Source organism: Apodemus sylvaticus, chromosome X, assembly GCF_947179515.1.
Source record: "Apodemus sylvaticus chromosome X, mApoSyl1.1, whole genome shotgun sequence".
NCBI lineage: Eukaryota > Metazoa > Chordata > Mammalia > Rodentia > Muridae > Apodemus > Apodemus sylvaticus.
This window is the reverse complement of record NC_067495.1, coordinates 77,139,503-77,150,943: the sequence shown is the minus strand read 5'-3', so window position 1 is coordinate 77,150,943 and position 11,441 is coordinate 77,139,503. Positions and strand designations below refer to the sequence as shown.

Here is an 11,441-nt window from a genome sequence, read left to right as displayed (position 1 = left end):
AATTAAACACTTCCTGGAAATTAATGAAAATATTGACACATCACACCCAAATTTGTGGTAAACAATGAAAGCAGTGATAAGAGGAATGTTTATAGCACTTAGTGCCTGGTAGAGAATCTTTAGCTATCTTACACTAACAACTTAACAGCACATCTGAGAGCACTAGAATGAAAAGAAGCAAACTCACCCAAGAGGAGTAGAAGGCAAGAAATAGTCAAACTCAGGGTAGAAACCAACCAAATAGAAACAAAGAAAACACAAAAAATCAACAAAACCAGAAGCTGATTCTTTGAGAGAATCAACAATATAGATAAACCCCTAGCCAAACTTACTAAAATACCCAGAGGCAGCAAGAAAATTAACAAAATCATAAATGAAAAGGGAGAGATAACAAGAGAAATGTGAGAATTCAAACAAAATCATCAGGTCCTACTATAAAAGACTATACTCAACAACACTGGGATGTCTAGATGAAAGGAATGGTTTTCTAGAAAGATACCACATACTAAAGTTAAATCAAGAGCAGGTACACTATCTAAACATGCTAATATCACACAAGGAAATAGAAGAAGTCATTAAAACCGTTCAACCAAAAAAGGCCCAGGGCCAGATAGATTCAGTGCAGAATTCTATCAGACCTTCAAAGAAGACCTGATACCAATTTTAATCAAAGTATTTTATAAAATAGAAAGAAAAGGACCACTACCTACCTTATTCTATGTACTTGCAATTACTCTAATACATAAATTACACAAGAACTCAACCAAAAAAAGAGAACTTCAGACCAATCTCATTTATGAGTATTGATGCAAAAATACTCAATAAAATATTTGCAAACTGAATTCAAGAACACATCGAAGTCATCATTCAGCACAAACAAGTACGCATCATCCCAGTGATACAAGGTATGTTTAATATATGAAAATCCATATATGTAATGCACTATATAAACAAACTCAAAGAAAAAAATCACAACATCATCTTCTTAGATGCAGAAAAATTTATTTGACAAAATACAATAACCCTTCATGTTAAAAGTATTGGAGAGATCAGGAATTCAAGGCCCATACCTAAACATAATAAAAGCAATTTACTGCAAACCAACAGCCAATATCAAATTAAATGGGGACATACTTGAAACAATCCCAATGGAATCAGGGAAAAGAAAAGAATTTCCTCTCTCCCCATATCTATTCAATATAGTACTGGAAGTGCAAGCTAGAACAACAAGAATACAAAAAGAGATCAAGAAGCTGAAGGGGTTTGTAGCTCCATAGGAAGAAAAACAATATCAACCAACCAGTATCCCCAGAGCTCCCAGGGACTAAACCACCAAAGAGTACACATGGAGGGACCCATGGCTCCAGCAGCATATGTAGCAGAGGATGGCCTTGTTGGACATCAAAGGGAGGAGAGGCCTTTGGTTCTGTGAAGTATAGGAGAATATGTGCCCCAGTATAGGAGAATGCCAGGACAGAGAAGGAGGAATGGGTGGGTTGGTAAGCAGGAGTAGGGGGGATGGGTTAAGGGAGTTTTGGAGGTGAAACCAGGAAAGGATAACATTTGAAATCTAAATAAAGAAAATATCTAAAAAAAATTAGAGATATCAAGGGCCTAAAAATTGGCAAAGAAGAAATCAAGGAATCACTATTTGCAGATGATATAGTATACATAAATAACCCCAAAAATTCTACCAGAGAACTTTTCCAGCTGATAAACAATTTCAGCAAAGTGGCTGCATATAAAATTAACTCAAATAAATCCTTTAAACAAATGATAAATAGGCTGAAAAAGAAATTAGAGAAACAACTCCCTTCCCAATAGCCACAAATATTATAAAATATCTTAGGGTAACTCTAACCAAACAAGTGAAAGACCTGTATGACAGGAACTTCAAGACCCTTCAACATTTATAAATTGCATTTAGCAACTTTAAACATCTTTACTTGCATCATTTACCAGTTTTAAAACATCATATCATAAAATGTCATATGAACAATTTTTTATTTCTTTTTTAAGATGATTTAGACATTATTGAAAAAATTAACACATGAACAAACAGAAAAGACCTCAGCAACGATCTGGAATGTATAGTGTTGCCTTGGTTAAACTACAAAATCAGCCATGTGATCACAGTTTGGGGGTGGGGTGTTGGGGTAGGTGTGTGACTGAGTTTTGTTTAAAGGCCTAACCAAAAAGCAAAGAACCAACTATTTCTTGTACTGGTGGCAAGAAAATGAGTGAATCATGGTATGTCTAGATCCTTATCATAATGCAGCTTTAAAAGGCAGTACGTAGAGGGTGCAAGTGACAGTCATGCACAAAGCCATGGCTTGAACAAAGTCTAAAAGCCTCTATAGAACTATTTCATTACAAATATAAAGGCATAGATATAAACTGTGTGATGTTTTAAAAAAAATACCCACTACATAAACACAGGATATCATGCATATCTTTTAATGGGAAAAGCAGTATACAAATCTAAAAGTCTCATGAGTTGCTGTTGACTTTAACCAATTGTTGCAGAACCCAGCAAACTCATTGCTATCAATCCAGCACATAGGGCCTCTCAACCTCCTTGTGATATGCTCCTAATAATATCCAGTTGGAACCAGTGAGGAAAAATCCAAGGCCAGTCCTTCAATCCTGCTAGATCAGGGAGCATCAAAGATGACTGATAGGCTGAATTCATTAGAAAAGCAACAGGAAAGCTTTCAAAATGCTTTCAGGTCATGAAAGAATTAAGATGCCCTTTAGTTGGTAAAAATGAAGGTAGCCTTTAGCTGGTAGTTTCCTCAGCTCTGTAGAGTCTGATATTTATTTGTTATTCTTTGAAAAAAGAATCTGTAACAAGCATGTATTTGGAAAACTCCATGTCTGATATGTTTCTGTAGTCAATCCCAAATTATTCTAAATGCTTCATGTTCCTCACAGGCAGAGCATGGCTGGTCATGCTCACAGTTGATGAATCTCCAAAAAATTCTTTATGAAGGCAACCAACTTCTCAACAACTTCAGTTGTGACAGCTTTATACAGAGAGGCACACATGCTTCTCACTGACCTGCACCTCTTTAAAGAGATCATGTTGAGTTCTACAGCCTGATCAAGAAATCTCTTTTCCAAAGTCTCACTCTCCTTCAGCACTGTCAATGCGAAATAGAATATTCATCCTGCTTCTATTTTGGAGCTCCACTGGATAGACATAAAATCCTTAAGATTATCAATGATCTCATAAATCATTTAGGATTTGATAGAGCTGAACTTCTCCATGGATGTGACCCTGACATTGTTCTTGATCTATTACAAAACCATGCCCATGACAGAGATGCTGAAAATTCTATGCAAAATAATTGTTCCCAGCCTGCACTTTGTAGTCCAGGACTGATGGGCACTCTCTGAGGGTGAACCCCAGCAGGTCATCACCACCATCACCTCAGGAGAGCCAACATTTTTCTGAGCACCAGTGAAAATCACACCAAACTTGGAAATGTCCACTGGCCTGGATAAGAATTTTGAGGGTATGTCACAGACGAGCACACCTCCCTTGACATCAGGTATGAAGTCCAATTCCACCCCATGCACTGTCTTGTTTGCACAAAAGTACACATAGGAGGCATCCTGGTTGAGTTTCTAGGTGCTTGGGTCTGGAATTTTTGTGTAACTTCCAAGTTTAGTGTGGACAATGTTCACAGACCCAAATTTCTTGGCTTCTTCTGCAGTCTTAGCTACCAAGCTCTGGTCACCATGTAGTCCACACACCTTCCAGCTTTCAGGACAATCAGATTTAAGGGGACAGCAGTGAACTGGGCAAACCCACATCCTTGTAGTTGTTGGGAACAGCTAACAAATCCCTCATGAGGTTATCTGTGTTGCCAGTAATTTTGGCGAAATCTGATGACCTGTAAATCATTTCAAGCACACTGATGCCCAAAGTTACCCACTAGCTTGGTAGTGTCCATGGCGCTAAGGCTCTGTTTTTATATGTAAGTAAAAAAATTCTAATTCATCATCCTCCAAATTCTTTTAATCCTATAACCTTCCTCATTTGCATTTATGAATCTCAAACATTTTTTCTAAACTTTTTTTTTTGAGTTTAGCCTGCTGCATCATAACTTATCTATACCAGAGCACAGAGTTGCTGCGCCTGCAGTTGCCAAAGAGAAATCATATACATTATTTTAAGAGAAATCATATACACTTAAATACCATATTTGGAGTATTATAATGTTATGTGAGGTCAGAGGAAGGGTCAAAATATTCCAGTAAATATAAAAGTTAATGTAGAGTTTATTATAGAGTTTCTAATGCATCTATGGATTTCAACTAATATTTAGTTGATAGCATAAGCTGAAGTAATGTATAAGACATAAAATTACTATATATTTGTTTATAAGCAGTATTTGGATCCTCCTCTTTGGAACCAAATTAGTAGGTATATTAAATGTATTTAAAGTAGTGACAAAATGGGTTTTGCTTTGTACCTCTGAAATACAACCTTTCTTATAATAACTGAAAATTTCACTTCAATTTTGAACTCAGTTGCTTCAAGATGGAATTTTAAAATATTTTCTTCTTTCCCCTAAAGTTTACATATATTTAGAGCTGAACACTTGGGATTGGATGACCTATCAGTGCATATCCTGGAAGAAAACACATTCTGAAACAGTCAGCAGTCCTTAATTGCCTGGAACTCTTCATCTAAGGGTGGGGCCCTGTGCAACTTTCCTTATCCACATTACAGGTCAGCTGTGATTTCATTGCTTCAGGTATTGTTTATTATGCATTTTTTTCTAATGCAATGGGAAATTGCTCCATTGTCTTCATACACACACACACACACACACACACACACACACACACACACACACACACACACACACATATATATATATATATATATATATATATATATATATATATATATATATATATATATATATAATTTCTTCCTTTCTTATTTTTTTAATTTCCAATTTTCTATTATTCTCTAAACAGTATCAATACATAAAATCAGGAGCTTGTTACTTTTGGAATACAGATTTATTAGGTAGCTGTGCAATGATGGGGCTATTTTGTATTCACATTTAATAATTTAATAAATTGAGTTGGCTATAATATCCCTTACATGATCTTTCTGTGGACATTGATTGACATATTGCATCTTAATTTGTGTACACAATGCATACCAATAAACATCATGTATTTTTACAGGTTGGAAGACTGCCTTTTGATCATACCCTCTCCAAACGTGAAGATATAAAAGATGAACTAATGATAAAGTGATTGAAGGAAAATATGCCATTCTGTATATTGTTCAAACAATGAGATAGAGTAGCAGCAAAAGAAGGTAAAAAATTAATTGGCCTTCTAATGGTTGTCTGATAACTGTGTGTACAGTAGACCTTAAGTATATGCACTGTCATACATGTAATTTTTATTTCAAATTTATGGCAAGTTTCTATTTGAAGTTATGGGAATGACCCAAGCTTCTATGTTTACCAGAAAGGGATTAGTAGTTCCAGTTAACATTTAGGGAAATGTTTTCATTTGAAGTAGCCAACAAGGGGATATTTTTCATATTTATCCTAAAAAATAGATGATATTCATAATATTGCCCAAATGCACTCTTAAATGTCTTTATTTTTAGAGCTCATATCAAACAGCAAAGCACTAGCTTTAAAAGCAATGCTATCTTAGTTGTTAAATATGGTAACTGCTATAAGGGAAATATTGCATTTCCTTATTTTTATCTGAGTTACAGGAAAAGATTGTCAAGTTCTATTTTACTTAGGGTACCTAATAATATGATTGCTAGTTTGAGATGGTTATAGATCTAATAATGCAAACTTATACAACCTTCATATAATCTGAATTTTTAAATATGGAAGTTGAGAATTGTGTGAGAAAGAAAGCAAAATTTTGCTCTCTGGTTAAAATTATTCTATGAGAGTTATAGCAGGTCAACACTTAATAAAAGTAGAACTAATCTTTCCAATGGATGATTTCAGAGGAGAAGAAAAACAATATTGGAACAATAGTACTTAAGAATAGTTATCTGACATATCATAAAGATTGTGATGATACTGTATTTCTATATTATATTAATATATAATATATTATATTAATTACTACTAAAATTTTTTCCTCAAATCTAAGCTTTTGTCCAACACAAAGTTTAGAGGGCTTATGAAGACTGCTTATTCCGTCATTAGAAGTACTTGTTATGATTACATGAGGAATTGTATGGATTCTCAGCTAATAGAGACCAAACTGAATGTTGTAGCACAAATCCTGAAATCCTAATGAAAGAAGATGATGAGACCAGAGAATAACTGTGTTAGATTGATCAGCTACCCGTCCTTGACAGATTAGTGAGTTCTAGGTACAGGATGAGAGCCGAACTCAAAATGATATAAACAAATGGAAGAAAACCTCAAACATCAACCTCTGATTCCTACAGAATTACCTGAGTCCTTTCTCCCAAATAAAATAAAATATGACAATAATGTGTTTTCTCATCAGTTTGTATAGTCATAAAAATCATTGTTGGAACTGTATGGCTATTTAAAAAAACAAGGAAAGACACCTAAGACAATGTTTAACATTAATTCAATTTTATTCTTTTTCTGGTCCCTCACATGTAACACAGAAGACATTGTTGATATAAAAAGTCAATACAGCCAGAAATCCTACTTTTATTTTTAGTCCATTTGTTGTTTAAAATTCTATTATTTACCATAAAATCCTGGTCTTTAATGGTCACCAATAAAAGGTCCACATCTTCAGGAGAACTTTAAGACAAGCATATAATCTTGTAAACAGCTTAGAACAGCACAGAAAGCAGGTATGATGATCTTAATTCAGTATCTGGCCCATCAAGATAAACGTTTGGTTGGACCATGCTTAAATATTTCAGTTTCTGAAGATATTGTTTTGTCTGGTTATTCTGACATGCAGGCTCTCCTTTGATGAAATGTCCTCCATGGCTGTTTAGTGCTGTTGGTTTTTTCACAGGGCCATCTTTCTCTAGTACATTCTCAAGATTATGGGGCAATCCAGCATCAAGATATTTTTCCAAAACTGGGAACTTGTAGTTAGTATTGCTCTTTTGTTCTTTATCAGCTGAAGAATGATTCATCCAGGAAGGTGGTTCTGCGGGGCAAAGGCTTCTTTTTGGTGTTCTTTTTTTAAGGCTGCATAATAGTTTAACTTCATCTGTTCTTAACTTCTTCTGTGTTTCCAGGCTGATGGTTAGAGTCCTTCTTCTAGTCATGTCTTAAAGTCATCAACAACGTGAGCCTGGAGTGATTGCTTCTTTCTGGGGACGACCTTCAGAGCAGTTCAATATGAACCTGAATATGCACATTTAGCATCACTGAAGCCATGACGTACAGAGAGGGAAAGTTGTTGTAGAGTCTCCATGCCAGTCTGAATAACAGAAGCATTGTGCGTGTAAGGAGTGGGCGAAAGCCACCATAGGCGCGGGGGGCAGGCATGAGGAACTTGTTACCTAGAGGTTGGCACTTCCACTGCCCGTTCGCACCCTGATTTGTCTTGGGCCTTCTTCCTGGCCAGAGGTATCAGCACACCACAACCCTGTTCAGGAGCGCCAAAGCTGCATGTGGGTAGTCCAAGCGCTTCTGAAACTCTAGTAACAGGCAGGAGCAGTGACGTCACAAAGCCTGCCTGCACATGCGCAGGAGGCTGGCACACACTGGATTCTCCCATGTTCAGCCACCTGAGGATATTCAGTGGTTACGCAAAATTAATGTTTGACAAAGTAGTTTTGGTCCCCTTGTCAATATAGGACTGACAATAAATCTGCTTCCTTTTCTAAACAATGAAAGTGGCTACATATTGTTTTGCCCTTGTGAGGAACCAGAAGGTATAACTGCTTTCAGTCTCAGATGTAGTTGTGGGAAATAAAAAGGCTTAGAGAGTATTTGATAGCTATAACAGGCATGGTGAAATCATGGTTTTGTAGACTAGCTCAGTTTAATGTTCCTATCTTTTAATAGAGCTGTAGGAGTATTAATTTAGAAAAACCAGTATCTCGTCAGGAATTATACCACAGGGCTACTCTGCTCTCACCTCATTTCCATCTATGCCCAGGCCTCCTGTGATCATGTGGTAGATGTGGTTGGAGTGGGTTTGAGAATCTTCAAGTGAGAATCTAGTGGATGGCAAAGCAGTCTCAAACAGCAGCACCACCAGGACATTGATAGCTGTTATTATTGTCTGTCTCAGCCTTCTGCCATCGGGTCTCCTCCATTGGGTGTTCAGTACTAATTTCTAGGTGCTTTCTGGCCATCATGTAGCCCATTGCAGGTGTGTGTCTATGTTTCTGAGCCTTTATGATCCAGTCCATGTTGGCTGTCCAGCCAAAGTTTGTTGTAACAATGCAGCAGGTTGAAGACTAAAGCTTACTTGAGATTCTCAACTCCTCAATCCTCTATTCCAAAACCTTCATTATGAGTTTTCAGAGATTCTCAAACTGTGCCTCCTTATGCTCCATTTTCTTTTATCTTCTTCATCTTCTGGTAGCTTCAGGCTCTCTTTAGTGACAAAGATGAGGCATTTACCATCCCATTATTTAAGCTGCTTCGTGGCTTGCTCATCACCTGAATGCTACATTTCTGCCTGTGCTCCAAAAGGGGCATATGTGTCATATGCTCTTTGTTCTCCCTTTGACTTCTATGTCTCTTTCATATAAGACACATACTCTGACAGGTAGCCATCTCACCTCCAGACTGGGAGATTTGAAAAAGGAGGAACTCAGACACTTAGCATAATTTTCATGGATTCCAAGCTTTAAATTCTTGGAAAATAAATCATAAAATTTTCTGTATTTCTATTTATCTCCAGCCAATGCAGAGAAGGAGAAGAGCTCAAGGAACCTTTTCACAATGTTTCCATGGATATCTTTCAGGATCTTCCTCCACCAAAAATTTCTCAGAAGATATTCATGGGCAGGTCCTCCAAATCAGTCACACTATGGATAACATTGAGGTACTTAGGTATCAGTTCATCACAGATGACCGTGATGAAAACCTGATGGCGATACTGGTTGATGCTGCTTTTCTTGTTCTCAAAATGTCAAAGGGAACATGCTTATGAATGAAGTGCAATGCTCTGAATTCTAATTGTACATCTACAGAGAAGTGCTTGAGTGCTGAATGTTCTTCCCAATGATTGGCGAGGCTTTTGCAGAATTCATAACATTTCTTATGAATAATGTCTTCAGGGTTGGTGTATCAAGTAAGCAAAATATTATTCAACTTTTTCTGATCAAGTTAAATTTTGTTTTCTTTCTTTTTCTTCTTTCTCTCTCTCTCTCTCTTTCTTGTTTTTTTTTTATCTTTTCCAATCTCCTCATCTGAGTCCATAATTTCAAGCATAGGCTTTCCCTCATCATCTGTATCTTTCTCTCTTTTCTCTGATTCTACCTCATCATATCTGATATCCCTCAATCATTCACCTCCTCTAAATACAGGACATGGGATAGTCTATGAACTATTAAGTTTTTCTTCATGATATTCTTGTCACTCCTCTCCTATATATTCTGTTTAGTATTCTTGAGGCAAATGATCACTTTCATACTCCAGCCATGAATTTACCATGGTCTTCATAATTTGTGTAGGATCCATGAGGAAAAAACTCCAAGGGATACCTGCTCATTTTTGACTTTTGTGATCACAAACCCTATCTCTTCTACTAGATAGGTTGAGTAGAATCTAGTACCTAAGTTCTCAATCATGTAGATGTCTACATCTCCGCGGAAAACCTCAAATAATATTTTTGCTCCAGACTAAAAAAATTGCTAAGGTACACTCCATATCTCTGGTTAGGTGGCTCCACCTTGCACCTGTGGCAGCACTTGGAAGCATGATTACTGAGACTTACTTTCAGCAGAGTAGAGCTGGCTCTGAAGGCTGCATGTGGTGAGCTGTCCCAGGATGAACACCAGAGAGCTGGCCCCAAATCTTATCTGTTCTTTGTGGTAGCCTAGGAGTACAGCTGATACCTTCCGGCCCCTTACCTCTCACCACCTCTGGCATTTGGGAAAGTTGGACTTCAGGTCAGAAGAGCAGGCCCTTGCATTTCATGTAGGCAGCACAGCAGAACTATCCCTGGTGGTGAAGCAAGTGGTGAGTCAGCCGAGTGAGCCAGCCATGAAGGTTTGAGAGCAAGAGAGTTGGCTCAACCCCTCACCAACTGCAGCCCTTAAGAAAGTGGGCCCGTTCTTTCTCTGGCAAGAGTGAAGTGACCTCTGCAGGCATGAGTGCTGGTGAGATGGCCTCTAGGGCATGATTACTGACCCTGTATGTCCTGATGATGGCAGCTTTGGGCGACCTAGCTGGAACAATGTTCGAGAGAATGCCTTGGTGGTGTGGATAAAGGAAAGTAGACCAGCTGACCAGCTCTGCTACCACCCAGGTTCAGAACCAGCACTTTGCATGGGCCCATCCCCAAATCAACATTATCTTTGAACTGTTGGGTCACAGGAAAGGACTGGTTCTGCCAATCCAAAGCCACAAGAATTCTATGATACGGGGCAGCAACCGAATAATCAGGGAGAGTCTTGGTAAGAATCCAATAATGATGGTGTCACAGAAGCTAGAGATATTGTACCTGAGGAATGAATTACTCATTGCAGTGAAAACTTTGGAAATGAAGATGTGTGGACAGAGGTGTATACTATGGGACACATTGTGACACACAACAGCTTCTCTGGGGAGATAGTTTTATGCTTTGTTTTGTTCATTTTGTTTGTTTCTTTTTTGTGTGCATGCTTTTTTTCTTCTTTTGTGAGGAGGTTTCAAGGGGACAGGAAAAGGAGTAGGACTGGGGTTCTTGATGTGAAACCCATAAAGAATTAATAAAAAGTTTATGTATGTATTTTATCTATATACAGTTTACATATATGTATATACCATTATTAGATATATTACATATATATGTATACCATTATTCTACAGTATAGTTAGTGTTTATATGTACATACATATATACAGACATATATTTAAATACATATTTAAAACATGGGTCACCATTATAAAATGTTACATACTCACAAAACTAACCAAAAACTGATGATTACATCTCATTGTATTTGTCATTTATTAGCACTAAAACGCATTCCAAATGCTACTGTGGGCATAAAAAAATTGAGATAAGTTTTAATGCAGAAAGTTTTGACAAATTAATTAGTCATTGTTAAGATCCAAGATGTGATTACTTCCTATTCTAACCAAAGGGTTTGTAATCAGCTTAATACTCTGCTTATAATAAACAGATAGTATTAATGGCATGTAATAAACAGTGTTAATGGTCATAATTGCAAAGCAATGCTATTTTTTACTAAATGATTTTGAGATCTCCAATTCAAAGATAAGATTTATACTACAAGATTTTTTAATTACCTCATATAATTCTTGTTA

General features: G+C 37.0%; 1 pseudogene; it reads right to left on the bottom strand.

Annotated features, from left to right (window-relative positions):
• Positions 1–2,955: 2,955 nt before the first annotated feature.
• Positions 2,956–7,728, bottom strand: LOC127674559 (phosphoserine aminotransferase-like; annotated as a pseudogene).
• Between the last annotated feature and the right edge of the window lie 3,713 nt (positions 7,729–11,441).